General features: G+C 40.0%; 1 protein-coding gene across 38 annotated transcripts in view; it reads right to left on the minus strand.

Moving 5' to 3' along the window:
* Window positions 1-1,453: 1,453 nt before the first annotated feature.
* The window catches only part of 1810024B03Rikl (RIKEN cDNA 1810024B03 gene like), a 33,002-nt gene continuing 21,623 nt past the window's right edge, over window positions 1,454-12,832 (minus strand). For 7 of the 38 annotated variants that reach the window (XR_005502605.2, XR_010064936.1, XR_010064929.1 and 4 more), the window contains 5 exons: window positions 5,836-5,971; window positions 4,346-4,435; window positions 3,454-3,725; window positions 2,078-2,234; window positions 1,454-1,579 (listed from right to left, as the gene is read on the minus strand). The gene's annotated coding sequence lies outside the window, so the exon portion shown is untranslated. Of the gene's footprint in view, window positions 1,580-2,077; window positions 2,235-3,453; window positions 3,726-4,345; window positions 4,436-5,813; window positions 5,972-12,832 lie in introns of all 38 variants that reach the window. The other 31 variants (XR_010064930.1, XR_010064933.1, XR_010064926.1 and 28 more) reach the window with 11 other exon arrangements.

The raw sequence follows: 12,832 nt of genomic DNA on the forward strand, positions 1-12,832 counted from the left end.
ATCTATATAATCAATAAATTGTGGAGGATGCCACAACAGGCCCATAATTCTGGAGGTTCTGGCACACTTGCTACATGATCCAGGTCAACAGAAGAAATCTGGAAGGAACCAGGCTTCATAAATGGAATGGAAAATATGGGATATCAAATACTCTTTAAAGTAACAAAGTACATGGAACCACATTTAATTATATGCTAGAATTTAATTTGCCAATGAATATTTGAACACAACAGAAGCAGGGAACAAAGACCCAAGTAAAATCTCCAGAACTCCCTCTGCTTCTAAAGAGGGAAACCATTGTTTCTACACTTGCCACAGCTTCTACTCTGCCTATGCAAAAGAGGACATTACCAGCAAAATCTGCCCCCATCACTTAAGACTTGTCTCAAACAGGACTCACAGAGAGACTAGGGGTAGGTAGTATTAGCTCTGAGGAATTATTACCGAGAAGCACATATTTACCAACCTCATACTATGCTGTGACCACTGACATCACAAAGAACCTAGGGTCAAACACAGGCTCCTCTCTGGACTGAGGCCCTTTTCTAGTGAAGATGTTCAGAGTAAGAGCACAAGCCTAGAATCCTCAGAGACAGCCCATCCTCTAAGGAAAGAGATGCTCAGGAGAAGCTGTGATGTCTGTGCAATGGTGTGAATAAGGCGAAATACTGTGCTGCATGGGTGGTCAGGAGGATTATCTGAAGGGCTTCCCACTGATACCTTGGGCCTTGCAGTTGTCCTCTGCTTTTTAGTGATGAAGAATTTATATTGAGACTGAAAATTCAAATAACAGCTCTTATCCATGAACAAAATTTATTGATATAATATATATATATATATATTTAATTGTCAATGATTCTTTAAGAAAAAATCCATAGGGACCTTGCACAAAGGTATCATTAGAAACATTCTCAATGTGGTAGGAAAATATCAAAGGCCCTTTAGAGAAACAGTACCATGAAATAAAAACCTACTTAATCCTGAAAACGAAGTCCTTTTTGGTAGCACAAATTTGCCCACAATAAAGATCAGAGCAGTATCATGAAATATTCATGACCTCTCCACCCTCCTCTCATTCTAAGGAGCAGAACTAGGTCACATTTACAAGTAGAGCCTTGGAGTGGTCCTCTAAGTTTTAGTTAACAATCTCACCCTAGTCAGAAAAACAGAATTTAAGGTTCAATATCAAACTTTTTCCTGAAACATGTGTCCTCAATTGTTTCTCCCAAAGCATACACATATATTTCTTTGAGTACTAATAGCAGTTGACGGAATGAAGTGTTTTAAACACCCTAACCTGCGCTTTGATGTACATACATCAAAGATTTCAGCAGTCAAAATCCTATAAGATCCAGATCTCAATGTTGCATTCAAAATGTTTTTAACAGGATACAAAAAGTTAAGTGAAAATGAAGATGACTACATGTCGAAACATAATTACAGCTGCAAAACATTAGAGAACAAATTTTTATTAAATTAACCCTGAAAGTCAGCATCACATAAAAAGTGCTGTAATTCTTCCAGAATCACTGTAATCCCAACAGGCAGATTAAGGGCAGGGACAAATCAGCACTGTGACCTAAAGATAAAAATGTTTACATTAGTGGTCAGCCCATGCAAAATTGTGTATTAATACTGCAGCCCTGGTACCATTAATAATAAAAATACAATACTTGTGTGTTTTCAAGGAGCTCAATATTAAAATACAATGTAACCTTAAGTTCTTCCTGCCTCTGGGCTTTGTTTCCCCAGTTTATTCAAACCTGTCTGCCACTGCTCTATAGGCAGTGGACCTAGGAGAATGGAGCCCCAATATAAGGTATATTAAAGTCTTATGCTAAAGCCAAATTCATTTAAAGCCTCAGTGTGTGTGTGTGTGTGTGTGTGTGTGTGTGTGTGTGTGTATTTATATGTATGTATATATGAAGTTCAAAATATAATTCTCCTGATTTCAAGCTGTATACAATCACAAGAACTAGCTACAACCTGCCAAATATGGTTTTCCATAAAGGTATATAAAGGGTAGTTTAAACACTTACAATAGCAAGCAATAATGAGTAATTTGAAGTAAACTCACCTCTATCCAAGACACCAGGGAGGAGCATGAAAACACAGTCCATGGACAATTTGGTATTTTGAGGAAACTTTGGTCACAAGGCCAATGTCTGGATTTTTAGGAATATTCTCACAAGCACTGAGAAGTCTTCTCACAGTACTCTATTCTTCGACCATATCTGATACCAGACAAAGTAATATAGTAGTTTACAGAGATAGATAATTAATGGATTATTTCTTAATCTTTTATTAGATTTATTTCTTTACTTATATTTCAAACTTTATTCCCCTTCCCGATTTCCTGTCCATAGCTCCCATTCCCTCCTCTCCCTCTACCCCGTACGGGTATTTCCCCTGTACATCCCCCTTATTGCCCACCCCCATTATTCCCCTGCACTGGGGGGGTCAAACCTTGGCACAACCAAGGGCTTCCCCTTCCCCTGGTGCCCCAACAAGTCTATTCTCTGCTACATATGCAGGTGGACCCTGGGTCAGTCCATGTATAGACTTTTGGTAGTGGTTTAGTTCCTGGAGGCTCTGGTTGGTTGGCATTGTTGTTTTTATGGGGTTGCAAGCTCCTTCGACACTTTCAATATTTCCTCTAATTACCCCTAAGGTACTAATGGACTATTAATTTGAGCAGAATGCAAGATAAACCATCTATCTTATGCTTATGGTCCTGACACAGTAAAAAATGTATGAAATTTAATAAAATTGTTTCATTCATTAATATTAAAAATAACCTAGAATGCAGGGACTGTTTCACTGATAAAATAGAGCATCTCAATGAAGCTGTCTGAGGTACACACAGGGAGCTACGCTCAAGATTGTGCTCTATAGAAGTACTAACCAAAATGTCACACAAAGGGTAGGCAAAACAATATACTTCAAGAATAATGTTACTAATATTGAAATATTTTCTACATAAGCTAAATGCAATAATTCTCTGGTACATATACATACAAACATATATATACATATTAGATATGTATGTATGTATGTATGTATGTATGTATGCATGTGGAGAATGTGTGTGTGTGTGTGTGTGTGTGTGTGTGTGTGTGTGTGTGTGTGTGTGTAATGATTACACTTCCACAGCACTAGAAATCATCAGAGGATGTCAGGATAGAAAATCAAACAGGGCAGGAATCTGTAGGCTGAAGCTGAAGCAGAGGTCATGGACGGGTGCTTCTTACTGGCTGATAACACATGGCCTGCTCTCTGAGACATTTTCTCAACTGTGACCCCCTTCTCTCTGATGACTCTAGCTTGTGTCAAGTTGACCCATAACTATCCAGCACATCCACTTTCCTTAAACCACTTCATTTCCCTGCATAGACTGCTCTTTTGCCCCAGCAGAATGTGTTACATACAGGCTTTTACTTTCCCTTCCCTTACCTATGGTCCATATGAGCACAGCCAAAAGTCCCTGTGTGTGTACTCTGCAGGGATCTGTAACTCATCCCCTTTTCTCTATGTCCCAGACACAGTGATGTCTGTTCCAGACAGATCACCTGGGAGCATCACAGTCCTCTGTCACGCTGCTGCAGGGTCTCCATAAGAGGACTAAATATAAATGAGTAATAAGCATGATAATGTGAGCTTGGCACAGCAGCAAGTTGTTGTGTAGTTCTTTTCCAGTTGGTTCTCATTACAGAGCTGTGCTCCTACTGAGAAGGGACATGGAGACAGAATTGTGCCATTTTTTTCTGACTGCTAATTATCAGCAAGTGTTTCATCCACCCACAAAGCAGACTCAAGACTGAGAACACAGGGTCCTAATGCACGTTCTTCAGAACCCTCCCCAAACCACATCCAATCCCATCATATGTTGTTCTTCTATTGATCAGTGAATGTGTTCACATTCTTGCCAAAGCTCTTCCCCAGAGAAGATCATGAGAATCTGTAGGTGACAGGAACACACAAATCACTTCCGTAAACCTGGAGGAGTGACAGATGCCAGAGCCATGGGATGGTGGCCCATTTCCCATGTCCCCGTGTCCCAGACTCGTCTCCACTGCCTTTCTAAGTACTGTGTCTCTTCCTAGCACTCATGCCCTCTCTGCCTTTTGTGTTCAGTGTGTGGAGCAAGGACCAAGTCACCAGGCTCCCAAAGCCTTTCCACAAACAACTGCATGAAGAACAGCAGTAGGAAAGAGCACTCTCATGAGAAGCATCATTCCTGACAAGGGCAGTCTTTCGGAACACCATAGGGATCCAGCAGATGCTCTGCCTGCTCTCTGCCACACCCACATTCATTTGAGCAACTCTTCTGAAGACCATACCTTACCTATAAAAAGCTTGTCTGGCCAATGTGCTGCTGGAATAGTCACAATGACTTAGGAAAATTGTATCTGTCTCTGGGCCTCAGTTTCACCAACTGTAAAATGAAAGAAGAAAACCCACGTGGTAGTTTGATAGCACAAGGTTGACAGTTTTAGTAGATTTATTGCTCTGCATCAATCAATCAATGCAAACTAAATGGTACTCTGATTTGCACTTGCCTAACAAATTCTGAGTCTTGGGATGGATTGATGGCTCAGTACTTTCTAGTTTAATTATCAGTAACCACATGGGTAGCCAAAATTGGCTATGCTCCTGGTGTTCAAAAGTGATCTCTTGATCTCCTTATTTATCTCTGTTTGTGTGCCCATATCCACCATACCCTACACTGATACAAATATACTGCACATAATCAAAAAATAAAGCACCAGATTAAAGTCTCATAAAGAAAGAAAACAAACATCCTGTTTTAGAGTTAAAATGGCTAAGAACCAGAGCTCCCACATGGTCCTCTGAGGACAACCTCACAGCGGTGGCATCATTGCAGCTGGCAGGCATCCATAACAGGTAGCAGGATGAAAATGATGCCAGAGATATTCCTTCCCTCCAAAGGTTTGACTTGAATAAATTATAAATCTCCAGACCAACCCAAATGTGACTGTGTTGCATTAAGGAAAATAAATTCAAGGGCAGAACTACCCCAAGAGCAAGCCCAGATTAGAATTCTCTACTTCTCTCTCCCTAGGTCTTGAGTTTTTCCTGTGTGTTCTATGAGTCTGAATTTGTGCCTGCCTGAATGTTGTCTTATTAATTTGTTTACATGTCTGTGTTTGCATTTCTGTCTCTGTATGTCTATGCCCCAAAGATCTTCATTATCTCTTTCCTTGAACAACACAGAAAATATCCCATGTGGTGAGAATGAGGAATACTTCACAGAAATCTTTAACACTCATAGGGGATTGAGTCACTGACTTCAGCTGACCCCACATTCCACAGGTAACAACAACAAGCTGTTTTGCCCATATACGGCTGATCAATTGTCATTTAGTAGCAGTGCTTTCAAACTGTATTTTTCCTTCCCAGCATGCATTCCCATAACTGCTAATAGTTCGGAAGCATCGAAGAGTAGATCATTTGAAAGCTTAGGCTGTAAGAGGGGTTTTCACTGGAGATCCAAGGCAAGTACAGTTGTTTGTCATATTGTTCTCTTAAAATCAGATTCAGCAGACAGCCTGATTACACAGTGAAATATCACTCTTAAGTGACCTCACAGTGTCTCACTAACTGTGGCTCTGAGGTCCACGGAAAGTTACAGTGTGTTAGGAAAGAAGAGATACTTTCAGAATAACGCGTCATCACACCAATGGAGCTTTCACAAGGTGGGCATCTAGTACCCTAATCATGCCACATTGGACCCCACCTCGGAAAATGTATACTGTCTCTCTGTATTACCAGGCCAGGTAGAAGTACTCAACCTTAGATCCATGTGTAGTATACCTTCAAATCATCTCCAAAGCATGCATAAACAGAGACAACTGTCCTTCGGTTAACTTATCTCTTGAACTCTTTCAGCGGAGATATTTACTCAAGTGACTGAAAGAACTTCCTTTTGGTTGTTCTTAAGTCGGGACACCTAGGAACACATGAAAAACACAGCTCAGCTTCTGAGAGCAAAAGCACTAGAGATGTTTACACTGTGGAAACCAAAATTAAAAGGTAGTAAGTAACTCATACAGCCCCAATATGCTTCAGTGGGCTCCCAGTATTTTAGAAGGCTTGGGATATAAACATTCAACAAAATTCGTGTTTCTGCACATTATTGCCCACATCTGGCCTTCAAGTACTGCACAAGGGAAGGTACCCTTTTGTAGGTATCAAGACCTCATAGAAGACCAATCTTAAAAATTCTTCCTGTCAAATCTGCAACTAACAGGGCAGAGGAAAATAGGGGCATCTCCAGGAAGAGACAGAGACCTGGGATAGGATAGGTGCCTAAAAGTCAGTGTGGGTCTCATTAGCTGTGACTCACAGCAGTGGGAATATGAAGCCTGAGGAGGTTGCCTCTTGTAGCCATGCAGGAATCCCAGTGGAGAAATAGGCACATGAAATAACCCACAAAATGTCAACCCAAAACTTATCCTGTCTATAAAAGATTCAGGGACAGGGAATGGATCGGAGATTAATGAACAGCCAATCAACAACCTACCCAATTCGAGACCCAACTCGTGGGTAAGCACCAGTTCCTTACACTATTAATGATACTCTGTTAGGCTTACAGACATATGTTCTCTGAGAGCCCCCATTCAACAACTGACTCAGATAGGTACAGACAACCACAGCCAAAGAGTGGATGGAGTTTGAGTGGAAGGAAGGATTACACCCTGTAAGAGGATAGGAACTCTACAGGAAAATCAATAGAATCAACTAGTCTGGATGCTTCGGGCTCTCAGAAATTGAACCACCAACCAAAGAACAGTATCAGGCTGGATGGAAGCCTTTCCGTATATAAGTAGCAGATGTGCACATTGGTCTTCATGTAGATTCCAAAGAACTTGATTGGGATCTATCCTAAAAACTGTTGCCTATATGTAGGATATGTTCTTCCAACTGGGTTGTCTTGTCGAGCCTCAGTGGGAGAAGAAACTCCTAGCCTTTAGAGACTTGAACAGCCAAAGTTGGGGGATACTCAGGTGACCTCTATTTTCTTAGAGCAGAAAAGCAGAAGGGGATGGAAAAGGATTTTGGGAATGGGACAGTGGGTGAGTAGGATGTTCATTTAATTGACTAATTAATTAATAATTATTCCTCATTGGAACTAGAAAATATCCTGGGTGAGGTAACCCATATGTGAAAGGACATGTATGTTATGTACTCATTCAAAAGTACATATTAACCATAAAGTACAGGCTATACATGCTACAATCCACAGACCTAAAAGAATCTAAAAACAAGGAAGGTACAAAGGAAGATGCTTGAATCTCACCCAAGAGGAAATAAAATAGTCATCTGAGATGGAGTGTGAGAGGGAACTGGAAGGGATAGAGAGAACAGAAACTAGAACAAGGACATCAGTTATAGGGGAAACTAAGAAGAGAGGGTAGGGGAAAGTGACCAAAAGTGTTTTTGTGTGGGTGGGTGGGTGGGTGGTCATTTGTAGAATGTGCCAGAGACCTGTGATGAGGAAGAGTCCAGAAAGTCTATAAAGGGGATTCTAGCTGAGACTTTTGGCAGTGGGGAAATGGAGCTTAAAGTGGCCACCTGCTGTGGACAGCCAGAACTCCCAGTGGAGGGAAAGGGCAACGACATACCCACAACATTTCAACCCTAAAATTGGTAACTTATAAGAAATACAAAGACAAAGAGGTTGCAGAAACTGAGGAATTGATGAACCAACTTGAGATCCATCCCATAGGCAAGAACTCATTCATGACACTATTAATTAACAGTCTTTTATTCTTGCAGACAGTAGACTAGTGTAACGGTCCGCTGAGAGGCTACACTCCTCAACAGACCTAAACAGATGAAGAGATGCACAGTCAAAAATTAAACAGACCACGGGCATCTTGTAGAAGAGTTGGGGAAAGATTGGGGGACCTGGAATGGAAAGGAACCCTTCATGATTCCTACATAAATCCCAACAGATTCAACTATCCTCAAAACTTGGTGGCTCCAAGAGACCTAACCACTAATCAAACAGGATGCATGGAGTAGATCTAGCACTTTCAAGTCATATGTAACAGATTGCAGCTTAGTCTTCATAAGGGGTCCTCAACAATAGGAGCAGGGAGTTCTCACTGATTTGTGAGGGGCAAATTAGAAAGGAGGGGATGATGCAGATATAAAGTTAATATAAGTGAATAAATGAATAAATAAATAAATACATTTATTAATTACTTCAAGTACTAAAGCTCTCAAAATGGCAGCTGAGACAGAGTTTTCTCTAACAGCAATCATCAAATTAGATTTTAATTATAGATATGAACAGGTATTATCTTTTGGAGAGGCCACGAATCACAAAATGCTCTGAGTAAACTTGTGACTAGAAGATTTGGGAAAGAGCCCAGTAGCGGGATCCCAGAGAAGACAGATCTAGGACATCAGACAAGGACATGTAGAAAGTCGACATTTAGACATGGTTGGGATGGGTGAGAGGTTTGCTAGATAAAGAAGGCATAGACTGATTGAATGGGTTGGATTGCATTCCCCTCTCTTTCATGTATAGCACTGCATGTACGGTTTACTTGGTCTGTCAGTGCCTGGACTTTTAGTACTACAACCTGCAGACCAGTATGAGATAGGATCCTGTTTACTAGATCTATACTAGACATCAACATACTATGGGATCATCTATTGCCAAGGAAGTACAGGCAACATAATAGTTGTTTCATAGCTACCAGTTTTTCCTTGATGTCAGCATGTGATTGATCATCCAGGCACCAGACCATAATGGAACATCATAGAGTTGGCCCACAAAGTTGTACTAGGCTTCTCCCATTGGGCATTATTTGAGTGGCACCCTGGATTACTACTCCATTCAGAGCATTGTGAGGGCAGCCTAAAGCCTACTGCTTTTAGACCCAGGATAACTGGGCTTGGGCTGTATAATCAAATCTTAGGCTTTTTCATACTGGGAGCCTCTTGATAACTTGGCTAGCACCTGATGGCAGTGTGATCACAGCCCCTCATTTAATGGTTAAGTTCTTGGTGGCATCATGAATGCATGTAGTGATTTCTGTTTTATTATGGCACTAGAAGGAGCATGTATGTTTTACACTTTGGGGTATTGATGTGCTTGCTCAGGCACAAAGCCACTCTCCACACAGTGGGTCATTTGTGGTGACCTGGCACTTAGTTCCTTAGAGAACAGTAGAATATCAGAAGAACCTAAGCCTCTGCCCATGCCCTTCTCAGTGATCTCACAGACATGATATATAGAGAAAAACCGCTAACGTTAGCAAGTCAGCAAAGTGAGCAAATACTGCAAACAACAAATCGGAAAGCAGAGAAACAACAATTACAGGAAAATATCTTCTCAAAGAATCTGTAACTGCAATTTTAGATGTCAAAAGACATCTATTAAAGTATTGACACTTGATTTCAATCTCTCCTTTGGGAGGCAGATCTCGGTGAATCCTAAGCCAGCCTTGTCTGCCTAGTAAAAGATACAGGATGGGGAAGCAATGTAGTGAAACTGTGCCAAGAACAACAACAACAACAACAACAAGAAACAAAGCTTTACCCTCACCCTCGTGAAGGATATTATTTCCTTTCTCTGTAAAACAGGATATTCACCTGTGATCCAGAGCTGACCAGGTGACACAGCTATCCACACCTGAATCCCGCCTGGAGAGAGCTTGTCTCCCAGGAATGCTAACACACATAATTCCAGAGGCTCACAGGCCCATGGGCTCACAGAATCACAGGAAAACAATCTCCAGACAGAGACAGAAAGACCAGGTAACACCAGAGATAAGCAGATGGTGAGAGGTAAGCAACAGAAACCAAGGCTACTTGGCATCATTAGTACCCAGTTATCCCACCATGGAAAGCCCCTGGATACCCCAATACACCAGAAAAGCAGGATTCTCATTTAAAATCACATTTCATGATGATGATGATGATAGAGGACTTTAAGAAGGACATAAATAACTCCCTTAAAGAAATACAGGACAGAACAGCTAAACAGGTAGAAGCGCTTAAGGAGGATACACAAAAGTCCCTTAAAGAATTACAGGAAAACCCAATTAACAGGAGAAGGACTTGAACAAAACCATCTAGGATCTAAAAATGGAAATAGAAACAATAAAAAAATCACAAAGGGAGATCACCCTGGAAATAGAAAACCTAGGAAAGAGTTCAGGAGTCCTAGATGCAAGCATCAAGAATGGAATACAAGAGATAGAAGAGAGAATCTCAGGAGCAGAAGACGCCATGGAAAACATTGACACAACAAAGAAAATGCGAAATGCAAAATGGAAAAAGCTCCTAACCCAGAACATCAAGGAAATCAAGGACACGATGAGATGATCAAACCTAAGGATAATAGGCATAAAGGAGAGCAACAATTCCCAACTCAAAGGTCCAGTAAACATCGCCAACAAAAGTATAGAAGAAAACTTCCCTAACCTAAAGACAGAGAGGACTATAAACATAACAGAAGCCTAAAGGACTCCAAATAGATTGGACCATAAAACAAATTCCCACCTTCACATAATAATCAAAACAGCAAATGCACAAATCAAAGAAAGAATATTAAAAGCAGTAAGGTATAAAGCTCAAGTAACATATAAAGGGAAACCTATCAGAATTACCCCCGGCTTCTCAACACAGACTCTAAAAGACAGAAGGCACTGAGCACATGTCATGCAGACCCTAAGAGAACAGAAATGCCAGCCCAGGCTACTATACTCAGGAAAACTCTCAATTGCCATAGATGAAGAAACCAAGATATTCCATTACAAAACCAAATTTAAACAATATTGTTCCAAAAACCCAGCCCTACAAAGGATAATAGAAGGAAAACTCCTACACTAGAAAAAGCAAGAAAGTAATCTTTCAACTAACCTGAAAGAAGATAGCCACACAAACAAAATTCTAGCATCAAAAAACAGGAAGACACAATCACTGGTCCTTAATATCTCTGAACACGAATGGACTCAATTCCCCCAAGAAAAAGACATGGACTTACAGACTGGATATGTAAACAGGACCCAGCATTTTGCTGCATATAGGAAACAGACCTCAGTGACAAAGACAGACACAACCTCATAGACTGGATATGTAAACAAGATCCAGCATTTTCCTGCATACAAGAAACACACCACGGTGATAAATACAGATACTACCTTAGAGTAAAAGGCATGAAAAAAATGTCAAAACAAATGGTCCCAAGAAATAAGCTGAAGTAGCCATTTTAATATCGAATAAAATCGACTTTCAACCAAAAGTTATCAAAAAAGATGAGGAAGGACACTATATACATCAAAGGAAAAATCAACCCAGATAAATTCTCAATTCTGAACACATATGCTCCAAATGCTAGGTCACCCACATTCATAAAAGAAACTTTACTAAAAGCTCAAAGCACACACTAAACATCACAGCAATCATGGGAGACTTCAACAACACATTCTCATCAATGGATGGATCATGGAAACAGAAACTAAACAGAGACACAGTGATACTAACAGAAGTTATGAACAAAAAGGATTTAACAGATACCTACAGAATATTTCATCCTAAAAACCAAAAAAAAAATATAAATAAACATTCTCCTCTGGACTTCATGGTACCTTCTCCAAAACTGACCATATAATCAGTCACAAAACAACCCTCAACAGATACAGAAAGATTGAAATAATACCATGCATCCTATCAGATCACCATGGAATAAGTGGTCTTCAATAATGACAAAAACAGCAGAAACCCCACATATGCATGGAAGATGTACAATGCTCCACTCAATGATAACTTGGTCAAGGAATAAAGAAATTAAAGACGTTTTAGAATTTAGTGAAAACTAACACATAACATACCCAAACTTAAGGGAGATTTTTCCATCTTTTCATATCTTCCTTAATTTCTTCAGATATTTAAAAATCTCAGAAGAAGGAAAAATCTCCCATGCTCATGGATCAGAAGAAATAACATAGTAAAAATGACCATATCACCAAAAGAAATCTACAGATTCAGTGCAATCCCCATCAAAAATCAAACTCAATTTTTCACAGAGATAGGAAGAGAAATTCTCAAATTCATTTGGAAAAACAAAAAAATCCAGGACAGCAAAAAACTATTCTCTACAGTAAAAGAACATCTAGGGGAATCACCATCCCCGACCTCAGGATCTACTACAGAGCAATAGTGATAAAAACTGCATGGTATTGGTACAGAGATAGAGAGGTAAATCAACGGAATAGAATTAAAGATACAGAAATGAACCCACGTGCCTATGATCTTTGACAACGAAGCTAAAACCATTCAGTTGGAAAAAGATAGCATATTCAACAAACTGTGCCGGATTAAGTGGAGGTCAGCATGTAAAAGGATGAAAATTGATATATTCTTATCCCTCAGTATAAAGCTCAAGGCCAAGGGGGTGGAGGAGTCAACAACAAATACACTGAACCTATTAGAAGGGAAATTGAGAAAGCCTTCAATACATAGACATGGGCAAAATTTGCCTAAACAGAACACCAATGGCCAAGGCTCTAAGATCAACCACAGACAAATGAAATCTCATAAAATTGCAAACATTCTGTTAAGTCAATGGATGCTGTCATTAGGACAAAATGGCAACCAAGAGATTGGGAAAAGATCTTTACCAATCCTATATCAGATAGAGGGCAATATCCAATATATCCAAAGAACTTAAGAAGCTAGGCTCCAGAGAACCAAATAACCCTATTAAAAATGGGGTACAGAGCTAAACAAAGAATTCTCAACTGAGGAATCTCAAATGGATGAGAAACTCTTAAATAAATGTTCAATATCC

The sequence above is a fragment of the Rattus norvegicus genome, chromosome 3 (assembly GCF_036323735.1).
Source record: "Rattus norvegicus strain BN/NHsdMcwi chromosome 3, GRCr8, whole genome shotgun sequence".
NCBI lineage: Eukaryota > Metazoa > Chordata > Mammalia > Rodentia > Muridae > Rattus > Rattus norvegicus.